Below are 20,257 nucleotides of genomic sequence, written 5' to 3' on the forward strand. Positions count from 1 at the left end.
GTTGGTTCCTTATTCTGAGTTCCTTATTCATTCCTTAATCGGCTCTTATTCATGAATTCATCCATAAACAGTGAGGAGAGTTTGAAAGCTCTGAACCCCAAAATAAGATTTGGACCCCCAAACGTCATACACCCCCATTTTTAGCAAACTCCCCCCTTTGAGGGGACATATGCTGTGTCGTGGTCCAAAGCATGGTTCTTGCACCAGCTACTCCAAAGTGAGGCGCCCCCAGGACAATCACACAGGGAGATACTGGGGCCAAGCTGTATCCCAAAACAATCTTTGGACTACCCCCAAAGGACTCATCCCCATGCTCTGGAGACTGTCCACTACAAGATGATACATAGTGAAGCCCAGTCCAAACACTGGTTCTGGTGCCACAAGCTTCTATTCGGAGTGCCTCCCAAAGGCCTGTATTTCAAAGAAGATTTGAATAAGGAAGTGCCCCCTGCACCCAAAATTAGATTTAGACTGACACACTTCATACACCCACATGTTCACCAGACTCTCCCCTTCAAGGGAACATATTACGTGTACTGGTCCAAAGCGTGGCTCTTGTGCCAGCTGCTCCAAAGATGCGGTGCCCCCGGAAAATCACCACAGGTTATTTATTTATTTAATTTTCGGCTTATATACCGCTCTGACCCCAAAGGGTCTCTGAGCGGTTTACACACAACTTTATACCTAACTAGGGCCACATTTTTGTATGGGGGGGTTGATAACCTACCAGCACCCAGGTAGCGGGCTCAGTTGTTGTTAAGTTCCTGGCTTAGTTGTTGTATTAGTTCCTGGCGGGCTCTTTGGCGCTTCACCTCCTGGCGCCTGGAACAGATCTTAATCTGCGGCTCCTTCCGGTGGGCTTCATCAGGTGCTCGGCAACGTGCCAGCTGCAGATCCAGCTCCGTCCCGCTGGCTCCACCGCGCCGCGTCTCCATGCCACCGCACACCACGACTCCGCCCTTAGGGGTAGAGTTACTAGAGTTGGGGTTAGGGTTAGAATTATTATGGTTAAAGTTAGGGTTACTTGGAGTCTCAGAGCAGCTTACAAACTCCTTTCCCTTCCCCTCCCCACAACAGACACCCTGTGAGGTGGGTGGGGTTGAGAGAACTCTGACACAAACTTCTCTTTCAGGAACAGCTGTGCCAGAGCTTGTGACTGACCCAAGGTCATCCAGCCAGGTGCAAGTGGAGGAGTGGGGAATCAAACCCGGTTCTCCCAGATTAGAGTCCGCACACTTAACCACTACACCAAACTGGCTCTTATATATCACATATCCATGAGGATACTATTAAGTCAAGTGGTACAGAAGAAAATGAACGTAAAACATCTGGATGTGAAAACTACCTTTCTGCATGGACAAATAAAGGAAGATTTTTCTATGAACAACCACCAGGATTTGAACAGTCCACAGATAGGGACCTGTTCTGCAAACTGCAAAAGAACATAAATGGGCTCAAACAAGCAGCAAAGTGCTGGAATGAAAAACTCCACCAGATGCTAACAAAAGAAGGCTTTGAACAAGGAAAGACAGAGATGCAGAGACAATAGATGCATTTACATCCTTATCTGTAAAGATGACCTGAGAATTTGTTATGAAAGTGAGGAAGATTGTAGTGAAATAGTTAAACATCTCATTGAAGAAGTGGAAGTGAAAGACCTTGGCAACATTAATTACTATCTTGGAGTACAAGTAGAAAAGGAAGAGGATGGAAGCTACCTCCTCAACAAAAAACAAAAAAACCCCTAGAATTTCTTGAATATATGCAGATGAAAGAATCTAAGCCCGTGGGCATTCCAGTGAAGACAAACTACTTGAAACAAGAACGAAATAAAGAACCCCTGGCCAACACCAAACAAATTAGGGAAGCAATTGGAAGACTGCTATACATACATACTCTGACACATCCAGACATCGCAGCAGCTGTTGGGATACTTTATAGAAAGATAAATTTGCCAAGTAAAAGAGACTGGAATGCAGTAAAAAGATTTACCAGATATCTTTTTGGGACAATTCATCTAAAACTGAAATTGCCATCAGATGACAACCCCAGGCTAATAGGATCTATGGATGCAGATTGGGCAGGTGATACCAAGAACAGAAAATTATGCAAACTGTGTAAACCTCTGCACAGACTGGTGCCTACTGATGGAGTTCTGATTATTCCAGCATGGGGTTATCTAATATCTGCTCTTGGGAGCACCAATCCCTTAACTAGAGAGGTCTGATAACCAAACACTCATTAAGGCTGTGGAGTGCAGCTGGGATCTGGAAAACTTGTAGTGAATGCCTGAAGATGTCCATTGGACTGGCTCAAACTTCCCTTCCTGATTCCTCAGGAATAACTTGAAGCTCTTTCTCCCCACATAGGAAGTGTTTGTGGTGAAACAGCAAAAATGCTTGAAAATATTCATGAAGTAAAAGTAGTGAAATGAAGCTTTTCTCTGTTTAAAGACAACTGAAAAAGTGGGGAAAGAGAAAAAAATTTAGTTTGTATTTGGGGGCATGTACTTTGGCCACCAAATGAGAAGAAAGCACTCACTGAAGAAGACACTGATGCTGGGAAAGATCGAAGGTAAAAGAAGAAGGGGACAGCAAAGAATGAGATGGTTAGTGTTATCGATGCAGCGCGCATGAAATTAAGCAAATTCCAGAGGAGGCGGAAGACAAGAGGGCCTAGCGTGATGTGGTCCATGGGGTCGTGAAGAGTCAGACTCGACTGTGCGACTGAACAACAACAATGACCCAAATGTAACAAACTCATCGAAGAAGTCACCTTTTAGAAAATTCTATCTTCCAGATCATTTAGTAGTTCTTTGACTTGGAAACTTGTATTCGTCACATAGATTGTCACCCCCTTTTTTGTATCCACTGTTGAATGATGCAGAGTGCCTGACAATAAAACAATTTAATTTGGGATTTTTAAACAAGGGTTTCTTATCAGCTTTGTCTTTTAAAAGAAGAGTGTAATATATTCCATCTTCCAATCCACTGACACTCTGAGAAACAATTCTTAATTTAGTATCTTTACTTGAGTACATAATTGCTTTAATCAAACTCAACTCCAGTACCTGAATATTCTGATGCTCTCATATTCTAATAATAATGAAATTGTATTTATGACAATATATTTTAATCAGTATTATTTTTAAACAATGTCTTTGAGAACTCTTTGACATCCTGATGATAAAGACCACCTTTTTCTCTCTTGTGCATCAGTCCTACTTTAGAAAAGATGTGTTTATGTTTCTAAATCTGCTGGAGAGTTGGGGCTCTACATTCCAGCCTTCCGGGAACTTCCAGGGACAGAGGGAGCATGTGTAGTACATGAAGTTTTATATCTGGTGTGAGCAACACCTCACAGAGTTGTAGTTAGACTGGGATGAGAGGGGTTTAAACCCATCCTTATTGAGGAGGGGAAGGGAAAGGAGTTTGTAAGCCGATCTGAGACACCTTTGGGTATAAATCCAATCTCTTCTTCTTCTCTGTAGTATAACTGATAGCAAACTCCTGGAGAAACTTCTAGAAAAGCCTGATCTCACCCTCCAGCAGGCAATTGATATGTGCAGAGCAAAGGCATTTACAAGTGCCCAGGCCAGCCCAGAGCTATATCTGCAGAAGCAACATTGCATGCTGTGGAGCAAAAGCAAAACTGTTCCAGCTCCTTGCAACTAGCATGCAAGCCTCCAGCAGACCTCCCACCACAAATGCCTGCCCAGGGGTTTTATTTGTTTGTTTTGGGAAAAGAGGTGCCAGAACTCTCAAAAGGGAAATGAAGTTTCAATTTGTATACTGAAAAAATCATGAATAAAAGGGTTTTTTAAAAAAGAATTTTAAAAGAATGTTGTTGAAGAGGTTCCAGAATTCCATTCCGGTGCATTCCCGCAGAAAGAAAGCACAAGGCGTCATCACAAAAATTACAAAGCCCACTCCTTGAGCCAGTAGTCTAGTAATCACGCCAAAGAAAAATGGTTCACTACATATTTGTCTTGATCTTAATAAGGCAGTGTTGGGGCAACAGTTCTCTGTTCCCACAATTGAAGATGTCAAGAAAAATGTGGCTGGGAAGAAGCTGTTTACCATCCTAGATGAACAGGATGGATATTGGCAGGTAAAACTGGACAAAGAATCAGCAGAAGTGTGTACCTTTAATACCCCCATAGGGAAAATACCACTTTAACAGACTCCCTTTTGGTATATGGTCAGCAAGTGAAGTATTTCAGCAGAAAAAAATTATGACTGCTTTCGCGATATCCCAGATGTCCATATTATTGCAGATGACATGATCATCGCAGCAGCAGAGAAAGAGGAACATGACACCATTTTAAAGCATGTTCCTCAGAGAGCATGACAAGAGGGTGTAAAGTTCAACAAAGATAAGGTACAGTTCCTGGCAGAAGAGGTCAAGTCTATGGGCCACGTGTTTTCCAAAGATGGCATCCAACGAGATGGCAACAAAGTAGAAGCTATCAACAAAATGTCCCCATCCGTGGACAAGAAAGGCCTTCAGAGAACCTTAGGTACTATACAATACCTGGCCCAAGGTATACCAAATGAATAAAGTCTGACTTCACCTCTGCGAGCCCTGTGGGAAAATGATACACTGTGGCAATGGGGGCCTGAAAAGCAGGAAGCCTTAACTAGTCTCAAACAAGCCATCATGACTTCTCCAGTATTCCACTACTTTGATCCAGGAGAACGATTGGAGGTACAAGCAGATGCTTCTAAATAATCAACCTATTGCTTACGCTTCAAGAACACTGACACAGGCCGAGCAAAACTATACACAAATCAAAAATTAATTTATAGGCTGCAATCACACACGCCTTTAGATCTGACAAAGATGTGAATGCCTGATGTATGTAACAGGAGCGATCAGACACCAACATTTGGGAAGCATCCCACAGTCATCGGCAAGAAGCGGAGTTAAAAGACACCGGGAAAAGTCCGGCTCTAACAGGTTCCGACGGGCCATGGACAGACTTCCCCCTGTCTGATTGTATAAGCACACTCTCATGCTGTCAGGATGGTCTGATCATGCCATCCCAGATTGGTGCTGTTCCCCCCCTCGCAGTACGTGCATCATCACATAGTCCATAGGGGGCCCTCAGTGTGGAGGTGTGATTCCTCATTTATGTGCATGGGAAACAAATGGCAAAAAGAAATCCTGACTCAGGCATAGTTGCATCTGATCACACAGTAATGGGCTGCACCCACAGCTACAGAGGCAGGTGTGATCTCACAACTGTGTGTCAAATTCCTCCAAAGGAAATAGCCTTGCTTCCCCTCCGCTTCAACTGGCGTGTGTGACCACAGCCATAGTGATTCTTTTTGCCATGGCTAAATTCCACCAGTACATGTTTGGTGCTCAAGTGATAGTCCAATCACACCACAAACCCCTAGACACAATTTTTGCCAAGACTATTGGAAAGGCTCCAGCATGATTACAAGGGAGGCTGTTACAGCTCCAAAAATGACATCTGGATTGCTTACACTAAGGGCAAGGACATGCTGGTGGCAGACACCCTTTCCAGATCTCCTACACTCCCTCCACCCTCTACACCCGATCCCATTTATGAGAACAAAGTAATTTACAGTTTGGCAGATACTGAACCACTTGGTGGTTCCTTGCTAAAGCAGCTGCAAGACCACACAAGGAATTACAAGCTTTCAGAGCCCTACATCTTCATAGATGGCCACGTCGGCAAAAGCAAGTTAAACCAGATCTTAGACCTTATTGGCCTCTTAGGGATCAAATCAGGATTGAAAATGACTTACTCATGATTGGCCTTAAACTATTGATTCACCAAGGTGCACGGTCTCATATGCTGGCCTTGTTTCACTCTCCCCATCAAGGTAAGCAGAGGTCAAAAGCACGGGCTTGTAAAATAATGGATTGTCCTAACATGAATGCTCAGAGCAATGGTTGACCACTATAGACGATGTCAGGAATTTCAGCCTAGCAACTTCAGGGAGCCAATGATCTCCCATGAGATCCCAGAATTGCCCTGGTTCAAGTTGGCACACTGATATTTTTGACCTCAATGGCCAGTCCTACCTTATAGTTGTTGACTATTATTCCAAATACCCTGAGGTTCTGCTGCTACCTTACAAGACGGCTGACATGGTTGTGGTCAAGATGAAAGCACTGTTTGCTCACCATGATATTCTCAAAGAGCTCATTTGTGACCATGTCCCATTTGAGAGTTCAGTGATGAAACAATTTGCATCTGAATGGGGTATCTCTATCACACTCCAGTCCTGGTTATCTCCAATCCAATGGTCAGGCTGAACTCATGGTTCAAACCGTCAGACACATGTTCAAAAAAGCTTTACTAGATGGTTCAGATCTTCATTTGGCCTTACTCAATTTGAGAAACATGCTTGTTTCAGCTCTAGCGTACACCCCCACACAACTCCTTATGGGGAGGTTTTTACGCAGCATTCTATCAGCTACATCAGCAGCTTTAGCACCCAGACTGCCATCCGTAGTTCCGCAGAAGTAGAAGGCCCTTCAGTGTTGACAGCTATGACAAATGGGCCATTTCCCCTCCACCCCTGCAAGAAGGGGAGAGTGTGCAGATGTCAACACGTACCATATGGGTACCAGCATTGCTTACAGGAAAGAGGACTGAACCATGTTCCTATACTGTTGAAATACTGAATGGAAATGTGTACAGGAGGAAGAGGAGACATCTGAAAAAAAGATTGTTCCTCTGCACCTCCAGAATGCTGCTGTGCCTGATTATGCTATATCAGCTCCCAGCTGATGTTCTAGACCTGCCTGGAGAAGAGGATCATAGCACTCCAGATGTACACCCAGCGCCTGATGACTCTCCCCCAGCTGAAGATATATGAAAAAAGAGCAGCCGGGTGGTCAGGTTACCTGCTAGATTTAAGGAGTATGTAATGGGTTGGCAGTAAAGGCGAACCTCAACGGTGCTAGCAACCTCTGACTCCACATTTTTGTAGTATTTGGGTTGTACCGACTACAGCAAAGTAAAGAAGGGGGATATGGTATATTTATTGTATATATGTGCATATGTAATGGAACAGTCTGTTCTCCCCCTGATATCTGTGTGATTTAGTTTGGTCCTATTGGGTTGAGCTCTTGTTTGTTTCTTTGTTTTTTTAATGTAAGCTGTAGTTGTTGGTTGTGAGAGTAGTCCCCTTGCAAATAAATGGTTGATGTTTTGAGCCAGCTCGTCTCTGCTGAATGGACCTGAGAACACGTGCCTGAGTGGAACACCTGGGAACCCACAGCCAAATGGCAACATTACAAAATGAGAAGAAAATGGCCATATTTCAATTATGATCTGGTGGGAATAAACTCAGAAACTGATCATTATCAAAACAATAAGTTTAGGGTAAATTGTCAGCAACAAAACTACACTCTTGTTTGAACAATGGCTGAAGTCTCTTCACCCATGGGTAAATGTACACTTATATATAGATACAATTGCAGCCTGTGTTTGTACTTGTGAAATTTCATAAGATCTTGCAAGATGTACCCCAGCCAGTAAGAGGCTTTGCTAGAACAAAAGCTCTTTGAAAAGATGACAGAAAACCATCTTTCCATTCACTCAGGATGAACAGTATTTTGAACAAGGGAACACTATCTCAATCTCAAGCAAGTCCAGAGTGTGATTAAACATGCCAGCTAACCCACAAAACATTTACTTTTTCCCCTTTGAACAAACCTGAAGAACTCTTCTAGATATGCAGAAAGAAATACTCCTTTGTAAATTTTAAAAGAAAAGAGAAGGTCTCCATGTGCACATGTGGCCTGATGAGGACTGAGCACGCTCATTACCCTCTAGGAGGAGCAAAATATTTACAGGAGTTGAGAATCAATTAGAGATAGGGAAGGAAGGAAGGAAGGAAGGAAGGAAGGAAGGAAGGAAGGCGATGGTGTGGGTGGAGAAATTGTTCTGCTAAAATTCTTTAGTATCCTGGCAAGGGGATATTTATATCCCTGGAAAATTTCTGCTTAATCTCTTCCTACCATGTGCAGTTCCTCACAGACCCCCAATTTATACATAATTATGCTGTGGAAACCTACAAGAATCTAATATGGGATATCATCAATATCCAAGTTGGTAGAGCCAGCATGTTTATAATTGGTGCCATTTTGTATTCTCAGCATGTGTTGTGCAGCTGCTGTACTTGCTCAGATGAATCCAAATTATGTCATTCTGTTCATTTTGACTGAGCGCCCCCCTTCAACTCAACCAGGACTTTCAGAAGTCTGGCTAGAAACATTACAAAAATATATTAAGTGGATTCCTTTTGTTCCTAGTTATTACATTTTTTAAATTCCAGCCTTCCTCCAAGGAGGACTGGATGTTGTAGGTGGTTTTCATTTCTACCATTTTATCTTCACAACAACCCCATGAGTATGTTGGCTGTAGGACAGTGATTTGGCCCAAGGTTCCACAATGAGCTTAGGGTTGCCAGACTCCAGGTGGTGGCTGGAGATCTCCCGGAATTGCAGCTGGTCTCCAGGTAACAGATGTCAGTTCCCCTGGAGAAAATGGCTGCTTTGCAAGATGCACTCTATGGCATTATACCCCACTGAGGTCTCCCCAAACAATGCCCTCTCCAAGTTCCACCCCCCAAATCTCCAGGAATTCCTCAGCCCAGACCTGACAACCTAAGCTTCATCTCTGAATGGGTATTTGACCCCAATTCTCCTACTCCAGTACTCTAACCATTTTTGTTGTTGTTGTTCAGTCACACAGTCGAGTCCAGCTCTTCACAACGCCATGGACCACATGACACCAGGCCCTCCTGTCTTTCACTCTAACCATTACACCACAGCAGTTCTATACTCAAAGGATAGGTTAACACATTATAGTCAGGAATGCTTAATCACTCATTGGTTCAGTTCATGGCCTTTTCACAGTTGCAGGTCTCATAGCTGAATGTTTAACACACTGTTCATCTGTGTCCAAACAGCTGAAATGTGTTTGGCTGTGGGAAAAGATGACTGCCCATGCACAGTGGTATGTTGCTTTCCCTTCTCTATTACTATGTGCACATCACCTCATTGTTAAATGGGACATTGTTAAAAGAAAACACATTTCACATTTTGTGATGAGATGTAATACTTAGACATCTCTTAATGCAATTCTGTGCAGTCGAACTCCAATCTAGGATGACCCAAACTAGCCTGATCTTATCAGATCTCAGAAGCTAAGCAGGGTCAGCCCTGGTTAGTATTTGAAAGGGAGACCACCAGGGACTTCCAGGGTTGTCAATGTCAAACCACTTCTGTTAGTCTCTTGCCTTGGAAACTCTACAAGGTCACCACAAGTTGGCTACAACTTGGTGGCACTTTACACACACACAGGCACCTAGAAATAAATGGGTTTAGATTGGGGTCCACCAGGCAGATTTATCATATTAAATGGGGAGCCATTCTGGTGAGCTGATCCAGGGATTACTTTGATTGTGCAATAAACGTCATGAGCTCCCTTGTGGTCCCATTGACAGCCATACAGTAGTCTTTGGGCTTCTTTTTTCATAAAGTGGGGGGAGGAATGGCAGAAATAGAGTCCTCAAAAGGGAGGAGACACAAAGCTGGGGAGGGGGAGCTGCAAAACTGAAGTCCTCAAATGGAACAAATTCAATTGCAAGGGGTGCTTTCCACTGCAAAAACAGAACTGCAAATGATACCAAAATCCTCTGTGTTAAGGCAGCAACTGGAGAAATGTAACTCCCATGCTGCTTTTTTAAAACCAAACATACATGACATAGCAAGCATGCACAAAAGCCAATTGGGTCTGTGTGTTCTTGTTGTTGTCCAAGAAATGCAGCCACCCAGCAAACTCAGATGAGTGGCTTGGTGAGCACATGATCCAAACATCAATCAACTGGGGAGAAGAACCATGAGTTGTGAATATGATGCTAGCCATGCTTGCAGTTGTTCATGCATCCCCAATTCTGGACTTGACTACTAGACCGTTTTAATGACCTAACAGTGACCCTGGGGGAATATGTGCTGCCTTCTTTTAACTTGTTAGCTGCACAGATCAAAATGCAGCTGCAAGTCACAGCTGACTTTTGGTGATCCTGTAGGGTTGTCCGTGCCAGAGACAGTCAGAGGTGGTATGCTATTGCCAGCCTCTGTGTCATAACCCTGGTATCCCTTGGAGGTCTCCTATCCAAACACTAGGCAGGGCCAACCCTGCATAGCTCCTGAAATCTGATGAGCCTGGGCTATCCGGGTCTGGCCAATGAGCAAATTACAAATGTGATTTATTTTCCAAAGTATGAACTGGCCGTGATCTTGTAACTCAAGTGGCTCCTGCACAGACATAAAGCTTTCTCAAGCCAAACAGCAGCACTAAGGTAATCCGGAAATGGAGCCCAACGCATATGTAGATGAGAGGCTGGATCATAGTGTAGAGTATGCCCAGGTTTAAATGTTTTTTTTTAATTGATTATTGCTGTCTTGTAGAAACCTTTGGGATAACATTATTTGGGTTTCTCCTGGAGGCTTAACATCCTGTTTTAGAACTCTAGACTGTGTTGTGCATGTTTTTAGCTCTTATTTCAAAGGAAAAAAAGAAGTATTTGGGTTACAACAGGATGTTCTTGCGTCAACTCTTTTAATTGGGAATTATTGCAGCCAACTTTGAAGACTTGTCGAGAGTCCTTGATTTATAGTTATGAAATCCTGCTTCTTCAAATAATGTGTTCTTTGAAGTGCAGGTGTTCTGCTTCTTTTGCCATTTTGGGTCAAGTTGACCTGGTACACATTTGTCAGCCGGGTCAAAGAGATGCCAAAATCTAATAAGGTTAAACAGAGTGCAATGGCTGAGAATTAGAGTTTATGGTTAAGTTGTTTAAATGAGAGAAGTCCAGATCATGTTTATATTCTAACATATTGAATTATCAGATGCTTTAAGCAATGTCTCTCTTTTTGTATTGTATTATTTTAAAGAAGAAAAAGACTTTATATTTTGAACAGTTATAACAAAGCTTTGTTTGCTAGTAATGCTAATTAAGGCTTGCAATCACTGCCAATTGTTTCCTCTTCTATTTCAAAGGGGAGAGCCTAGAATAAAATAATGTTATTATAGATTGTAACAGAGAGAAATTATTTCTCTTAATATAATTGTTTGGTTTTTAAAACTTCATGTTATGTTTAAGACAAGTTAATGTATAAGGTATTTGTAAAAGCAACTATTCTTTATTTGCTATAGAAAGTTAAGTCCTGCTAGCTTGAGACTGCTTGCCTAAAAAGAAATCATTATACACAAGCAGGTGTGTGTGGACCCTAGCCACTTGAGAACATAAATCATGGACAGCTAAGTTAAAAGGAGATGTTCTGAAGTGTGTCTCAAATGTTTAGGGAGGATCTAACTATTAAGTTCAGCCAAAACAAAAGTCATTAAATCATGCACATCTGCCAATTAAAAGGTGCAGATGGGTATTAGATCATGACTCTTGGCACCAATTAGAGAAATCAATTAAAGGGTACAGAATTTGTATTGTAGAACAGTGTCTCCTGCAGGCAGAACTAAACTATGTGTTTTATAAAGTATAAACTTTCATTTTTACCAGAAGCAGTTTCATGAAATGACCAAAAATAATTCTGTAAAATTTCCCTGATGAACCAAAATGAATAATAATGTGTAAATCAATGTATCTACAAGAGCTTAATGCTACAAGGTATTTTGAAATACTAAAAGAATTCATGTAAAGAGTGTAATGCTTTAAAATGTCACTGTAATGATATGTTTTCATATTTTTGTATCCCTGTTAGTGAAAATAAGTTTATAAAATGCTTTAAGATATGTTTACATGCAAATATTAATGTGAAAGAAGAACAATAGTGGTAACTAAACTGACAATTTAATACTGAAAATGAACCCAGCCTGAGAAGTTCAGTCAGAGGTAACAGGAGTCTGGGAGGAGTGCCAAAGGAGTGGGAAATTCAGCCAACTACCATCCTGTGTGCCAAATATGTGATTGATGACTGACCAGACAAAGAAAACTGAACTGAGCATGTCTACATGATGTCAGTGATGATGTAAAATGAGGAGGAGCAAAAAGAGTATATAAGGCCCCAGTCACACCAGGGGGGAAAGGCATGGCTGAAGTGTGGCTTTTTAGAGCCACAACAAAAGAGAAGCGCGTCTGTGGGATCACACAGATCCCCCGAGCCACCACGCAGTTGCTCCCTGGCATGATCAGATGCCGGGGGGAAGCCACGGACAGGAGAGGAGGCGAGCCTGTTGCACATGCATGCGCATGCACAGTTCAACAGGGCCTCGGATGCTACGGGGAGACGGGCGCGTCGGCTATCAGACACCCGCCCGTGCTGCGCGTCAACCAGTAGGTAGTACTGTTTTGGTGCTACCTTTTTGATGCGTGGTTTTGCCCGGAAGGGACGGATCGGGGATGGGTGTGCTCTGCTTCCCAGATGTTGCGGTATGATCGCACCCACTTGATACGCCCCCGATCCATCCGTGGCAAATCCTTCCGTGTGACCGGGGCCTAAATCTGCTCACTGCATTTGCTTGTTGAACACCCACGATCCTGTGAGGTGTTCCTTATTAGAATAAAATCCTTTTGTTATCTTTTACTGCCTGGTCGATTTTTCACTGTGTGGTTTATTGGCTAGCCACACAAGTCAAAGAACCTTAACACCTTTAGCGTATTGGCAACAATAGTAAGGTCAACTGGTAATTGTGCTCCTATTGAAAAGTCTATGTACCTGAGGTTACAAAACCTTGAACGTTGTGTTCAAGCCCCCACGCACCTTAGTTTTATAACACCTTAACAAACTCCAAGTTAGTCTGAATTTCTCCTGCCATTATCTCATGCTGTCTCATGCCCTCAGATCTGCCTCCCTGAGAGGTCTGCCACAGAAGAAGGAGATCCATTCTCTTTTCCGTATGCTTAATAAATAGCAGCTCAAGTGAGGGTAACGTTCAATATTGTGATTCTGAGCTTTGAGCTGCAGCAGTCAGACTTTATTTTGGTGTCTTGTGTTTTATCAGAAGTGCATGTTGGGAAATTCTGCCCAAATAGAAAGTTTGGATCTGAGGAGCAGTCCCATCAGGGTGCTATAAAAGAAGATGCTTGAAATGCTTCTAATTATGTGTTCAGGGGCTATTGGGTTTCTTTCATAAGCTTGGTTACAGACACTGCCGTTTGCTTTGAAAATACATGCTGTCTGACTTCTAGCAGGCTGCTCAAAGTAGAAGACATTCTGTGTTTGTTTTGTGTGGCACAGTAGCAATTTTAAAACAGCCAAGTTCTACAACATGCATTTCAGAAGCGTTCACATTTCAAACTCTTCCTTCCTACATCTGGGGAGACGAGCAGACCTCTGGGCAAAAATCTTCACATATACATAAAATAACACCCAAGCCATATCAGGAACTTTCCTTCCTGCATTTCTTTCTTAAACAAAGGGTGTGTTTAAGTGATACGTTGCTTGAAAATTCATTGTCCTGAAGCTACTGGCTAGAGCAGATTCAGCAATCACACAAGATCATTTGCAAACATGTTAGGAGCTTTGATTTAATGGTATGATGGTTCTCTGTGAACTTTGAGCTCCAGGCTTTGTAGTGAGTTCTAAAGTGCCTTTGATGTTCAGAGAGGCCACTGAGCCCTGGAGTTGCCAAAGACTTCACAAGAAATGAGGGGCAATAACGTGGATGTGTTTTCCCCCGGAAAGAGAGAGACCAGCTGTACTTCTTTCCCCTCTAGTGAAAGGGCAGAAAGTCTTCAAGAGGTTTCCCTCCACATTTCCACAGTAAATTCTTAAGTAGACCCCAGAGAACAAACTGCTGTTTCGAATACTATCAACATGAAGACAGCTGTCAAGGGTTTACAGTTCAGCAATCACCGATTTCCTTCATGTTTGGAAAGAAGCTCTCAGGCACGGTACAGGAGACAGGGGAGGAGTCTGTGCCCCTCTTGCCGATACACAATTAGTATTTTCCCTGGGTTTTTCATTGCTTTGAGGCATGTCTTAGCTTTCAGTCAAGGCACTGGTAAACTGACATCTGAACAATGAGTTATAACAAGTTCTACATCAATTGGCACACAGGACAAAGTGCTGGACTACAGCGTTGGCTCTTTTTCAGTGCAGACTATCCCACAAGGCATTTTTAAAAGACAGAGGCTGTTTTTCATTCTTTTCAGATATGCACCATGTCACTCCTAAAGAATTTTTAAAGGCTGTTTTGGACCATAAACTTTCTCCCCTTCAGATCCATCGAGGATGATTTTACAAGCTCTGAGTTTCAGTTAAGAGGAGGAATAAGAGGCAAGAAAGGCTGAAGTCAGGGGTGGTGGTGGGTGTTAATCTTTGATGGGGGGGGGGGATTGTTCAGAGATGAGCATTACAGATTTTCTGTGTAAATGTTTTCAGCCTTCCTAAAACTGGATTCCCACAGCAAAGGGGAAAAGAAAAAGGGATTCCTTGCTGGGAAGGAAGGAAGGAAGGAAGGAAGGAAGGAAGGAAGGAAGGAAGGAAGGAAGGAAGGAAGGAAATTTGCAACCTGCAAATTATTATAATGTATACTAAAATATGGTCTAAAGCTTGCATAATTGCACCAATTAATTAAGCCAGAGTGCAACCAAAAATGCAGAGTTGTTTTCTCATTCTTCCTATGGCATTTCCCCTTCCACACTGCCTGTGGGGTAAAATATATCTAATCAAAGATTCATATGAAAATCAGACAAGAGAAACAAATCACTTTGATCACAGAAACCCTTCCTTGCAACTTTATCTCCGAATCCTAAACACAGTTAGGGACATTTTCTTCTTCGGATCTCACTTCCAAGGAAGGATGCTAATGGAGGTATTTGTCTCCTTCTTAAGCAGCCAGGCAAAAAATAGATTGCTAAGTTGTTGAAGCAAGTATCTGCCCCTTCTGCTCTGTTGCTATGTAAAGCACTATGTTACCATCTAAATAAATAACCATTAAAATAGAAAAACTGATTAGTTCTTACCTGACATAACTGCAGAGAGCTTTCTCTGTTTGGGACAGTGATTAAGGTTGCAATCTTAAACACATTGGAGTAGAAAGGAAATTGTTTTTACGCCCCAATCCTATAGAATGACATACTAGATATTCCTATGGTTTGATGTATGCCTAAGTAAGCCTTATAGATTCTCTTAACCTAATTCTAAGGTTGCCAATTTCAGTTTGGGAAATTCCTGGAGATTATGGGGTGGGCTCAAGGGAGTTTGGGGAGAGGAGGGCACTCAGCAGGGTATAGTGCCATAGAATCCACCCTCAAAAGCAGCCATTTTCTCCAGGTTAATGGTTCTCTATAAACTGGAGATAAATTGTAATCCTAGGAGTTCTCTAATTCCAAGTATATATGCTTTCAATTGAATTTGAAGAATGTGTATTTTTGGCTACAGCCAGATGGCATGCTCATTGTGTTGTGGCTGTGCTTCTGATTGGGATTTTTTTGTTCTGGGGTGGTTCAATTAGACATCATGACCTTGCCATCGAGGGTCACCTCAGCCAGCCACCCAGCCATCCTCCAGCAAAGCATTTTCACTCACTCAGGAAGGGGATGAGAGCCACCAGGCGCTGGAGATGGGGGGGGGGGCTGTTTCTGATTTCCACACTGGATTTGCAACTAGGCGGCTTTCTCACTTGCACTTAAAGTGATGCTTGAGCTGGATGTGGTGCTTCCCCATTCGTGAATTATCCTGGGTGGGAAGGGGGCTCTTCTGTGCTCCAGAAAATTGCAAAGCAAGGAGGTGCACTTTGCTTGCCTCTCACAGTGTCTTGCTCCCCTCGTCTCTGTCAAGGACTGAGCAACCTTTCCTGGTTTGCTGCTGTTACTGCAGCTGCCACTCCTCTTGCAAATTTTGTACAAGTGGTAATTAAGAACCCTTGGGTGAGTAATTGCTTATGCACAAATCACTAATTTGTAGAAAAACTGGCAGCAAAAAAAGGAAGTTTTCAATTTCCCCAATGGCTTGACTGCGCAAGAGGGTGATCAGACATCAGGATACGTGGAGTGAATCTGGTAGGTTCAGTAAATGATGGACTTTTTCTGGTGTCGGGAAAGTTGGGGGGGTGAGCACAAGGGGCTGACAACTGTGGAACAGGATACAGATGTTGTCATCTGATCAAGTAATTTAAATCCATTGGGGAGAAGCAACGGCAATGGATCAAACAGCTCATCTGACTGCACCCTTTGTATCCTTGTCTAAATCATGTAGATAGATTACACTGTTATGATAGCTTGTTTGATCTTAGGAATCAGGCACAGGGAAAGCCATTTTCCAGACAATACAATAAAATGCAAAGCACCAGCATGTATGCTTAAAGTTACTAAAGTAAGCAATGACACTGAATTCCATGTAACCACTCACCAAAATATAATTTTTTAATGTGCCGATTTGTAGGAATGGTGCCCAAATGATTAAAAATAGTAATTAGTGTGAGATGAATAATTAAGAAGTTGAATAATTTATTCAAAGGTATTGCACAGAAATATATTGAACTATTTGATGAATATATTTAATTATCTGCTCAGCTCTATATCTTGAAATGTATCATTTTTAAGCAAAAAGAGCACAGAAGTAGTTTACTTGAAAGAGATCACGTGAGTCACATCAGCTAATAACAATGAACTAATCATCATGAGCGATTGTCCAGCACCATTCCTCAACTGAACTCTACCTCCAGCAAATAATTTTTCCCCCAATTAAGTTTTCTGTGTTTGGTCATGTCAGTTGATGGGACTAAGACCAAGAGAAAGGCCTCTTAGGCGACCTGATAAGTGGCGGATATTACCCACTTTCCTTTGCTGACTACAGGTTCCCCCAAATCTAAAAATGCCTCCCAGACTTCTCTTCTTATCAGATGATGGCCCTATATGAGCCATTCCATGTCAGAGCTACCCATCTGGATATTCTGTTCATGAGCACAATCAGCAGACCTCTTCTTCCTTATCCCTAGGTGCTTGACCTTGCTGAACTCAGTTCCCAACACGTCTGTGGCCACACCTCTCCCTGAAGTCTCACAGGCTTTGAATCTAGCTTCTGTTCACCAATCCCTATAACAAGGAACATTTGTTTTTCAAGACAATGGAGAAATGTAGGTTTTGCTACATTTTAAATTCGTAACTGCTTTTCTATGGCAGCAAGAGGAAAATCAAAGAGTAAGAAGTGGTTGTCTGTATCAGCCCGTCAGTTTTAAGAAGAACAAAGTATCAGTCCTGGAACTGTAACCCTTACTACTAACCACAGGGACTAGCACAACCAGTTCTGCAGCCTCTGAGGAGAAAATCCCAGAATTCAGGAATAACATGGTAGATATAAGTAACTGAGCAAACACTCCTCATTTAAAATCAAAATGTGATTGCAAATTCCAAGTGACAACATTGAGCACTACAAACATGGTTCAGTTCATTCAGATGCTCAAAATTGTCTGAAATGGCATTGCAAGTGTTTTACACATGCATATACTTATACTGATCTCCCTGCACCATCTACCTTCAAACAGGAAAACAATAAATGTAGAAAGAGATGCTTTCTTTGGTTGGTGTGGTAGTGGTGGAAATGTCCATAGCTTGTATCTTTAATATCCCAGCCTCGCCAATTTTGCCTGTTTTCATTCCAAAGCCAAGCATGTTTACATTAACTGAGGTTATTAAATTGATTGCAAATACTTTGTGCATTATTACTTCACCATCTGTGAACTGTAGATCAATCCAGTAAGTTCTGAGCATGTGCCAACATGTTGCATGACACCGACTGATTAATGCTGTTGACTGCACAGGTACAAACACAGCACGCACATTCAAAACATGAGACTTTGGGGTCTATATAAGCTCAGCTAGCCAATAAATTGCAAGAGCAGTTACCCAGCCAGCCACCATGCTGAATAACAGCATTGCACAGACACAAATCTACTTCAAATACTGCTTTTTTACAATTGCAAACAAATCATCAATGCAATCACACAAAGGGGGGGAAACAGGTACTGAGCAATCGTCATATCCCTTTATCAAATGATCTGAATTGTTCTGAATTCTGATTTGAAAACTCAAAAATCTATCATGCCTCATAACAGACCAACAAATTTAGATAAATCAACAAATTTAATCAAGTGCATTATTTGAATTGGACTTAGGCTGTGATCAGATGGACTGTTTGGTCCGATATCGTCCCTTCTCCCTACAGGATTGAATGTGTGCTAACAGTGACATCTGTCTTCCATTCCATTCTGTTCCCCAGTTGTCAGCCCCCTGTCCTCACCCCGGGCTTCCTTGACACCAGAGAAAGTCCAGCATTTACAGCTCAAATCATCCCACTTTGCATTTCTGGCCATCTAATCACCCTGTTGTGCACCCTAGACATTTGGAGGTCTGCAGCTTCCACTCCCTGGCCACTGTTTTCCCCCAGTTAGCAATATGCACATATCCGCATATTTGCCCATAGTGAGTAAGTGGTTCTGCGCATTTACAAAGAAGCATTTCTTTAAAAAAATAGAAGGGTGGCATGTCTGGTCACTCCCTCTCCAGAACAAATAGTTCCAGAAAGATTAGAGGTGCGGCCAGATCTCACCAAGCCTGCCATCTGATCCCAGAGGAGAAAGTGGCTTTCTATCTAGAATCTGCAGAGCTGGCCACACTGATCCATAATTCTGTAACTTCTGGTCTGGAATGTTGCAATGCATTCTTTATGGGGCTGCTCTTGAATGCAATCTGGTAATTTCAGTTGGTACTGGATGTAGCTGCTCATTTACTAATTCAAGCTCTGAGGTATAACCTATCACCCACATTTACATTTTCTACTTGCTTCTCTATTTTTACGTTCTCTATTTGCTTCTCAGTAGAATTCAAGGTGCTGCTAGTTCTTACCTGTAAGGTGCTTTAGGCCTGGGACCCACATAGCTGAAGATATGAACCTATGCACCAAGCTATATCTTCTCAGGGCTTTCTCTTGAGTGTCCCATCCTTGAAGTCTATTAGGTCTGTCATGGTTCAAGCACATCCTGTGTCATCCATGGTAGCTGTTCTTCAGCCTCCCAGAGGAGGCAAGGAGGATTCCCAGTTTGACAGTTTTAGAAGCACTGTAAAGACTTCTTGGTCAAAGAAGTTTCCACAGAAACTGAACTAAAATGAAACTTGTCCAATTGAGTGTGTGTAGCAAAAATTATTTGGGGGCCACATTTCTGCCTTTTCTAGTTTTTGTTTTTATGATGTTTCCAATGTGTCTCACACCTGCATCTATAAGTTGCCTTGAGCCACCATTTGATGAGGAAAGTAAAGGATCAATACTTTAAATAAAAACAATATTTTCAGTGAATAGAAAAGGAGTCTTCACTTACTGGTAGAGCATCTGCTTTGCATGCAGAAGGTGTTAGATTTAGTCCCTCCCTTGCATCTCCAAGAAAGGCCTTTCTGTGCCCAAGGCTCTAGAGACCTGCTGCCAGTCAGTCATAGATAGATGGACCAGGCAGTTGACTTAATATAATACCACTTTGTATGCTGAACTCACAAGTCAGTTTGAAAGTACATTATGAGGTTCTACCTGAACAAAAATTTGTTTATGAAACAGCAAGATATTCGACCTCTTCCAAATTAAAACAACTGTCTTCAAGCAAAACATGCATGTGTAAGGTGCCAGCAGTTCCAAATTGTCTATATGAAGCTGCCTTATTGTCAGCTCAGACTGGCAGCGGCTGTCCAGGGACTCAGGTGGAGGTCTTTCACATCACCTACTGCCTAGTCCTTTTTACTGGAGATGCTGGGGATTGAACCTGGAACCTTCTGCGTGCCAAGCAGATGCTCTACCACTGAGCATGGCTCCTCCCTTTGTTCACCCCTCTCATGCCAGACCATCTGCATTACCACAAACAAAATATGCATGTTCAAGGCCAGTGAACAAAAGGTTTGGACTACCATGCAGTGTAGTTGTGAGTAAAACATAAGTTAGAGCAAATTTCCAGGGCTTTTCATGGAAGTAAGAATGAGGAAATGGCAGTGTGATCAGGACCAGCTGACATTTGAATGTGTGCTCAACTTGGTCTGGAAGCTGGGATATGTTTGTAGGCCTTGCCTTGGTTCATAGAAATTTGTGAGGGTTAGCTGCTGTGAATGAACACTTTGGATCTGTAAAACATGAACCAGTTGAATGTACCCCAAAATATGCGCTCTAACCTATTGATATGTTTGCACAAGGAAAGTGTAATGTGGTTGGCCATAAGCTGATCTTTGATACAGGAAATGACATTTATAGCGAAGGGAGAAAAAGC

Source organism: Gekko japonicus, unplaced genomic scaffold, assembly GCF_001447785.1.
Source record: "Gekko japonicus isolate JY-2015 unplaced genomic scaffold, Gekko_japonicus_V1.1 scaffold233, whole genome shotgun sequence".
Lineage (NCBI taxonomy): Eukaryota > Metazoa > Chordata > Lepidosauria > Squamata > Gekkonidae > Gekko > Gekko japonicus.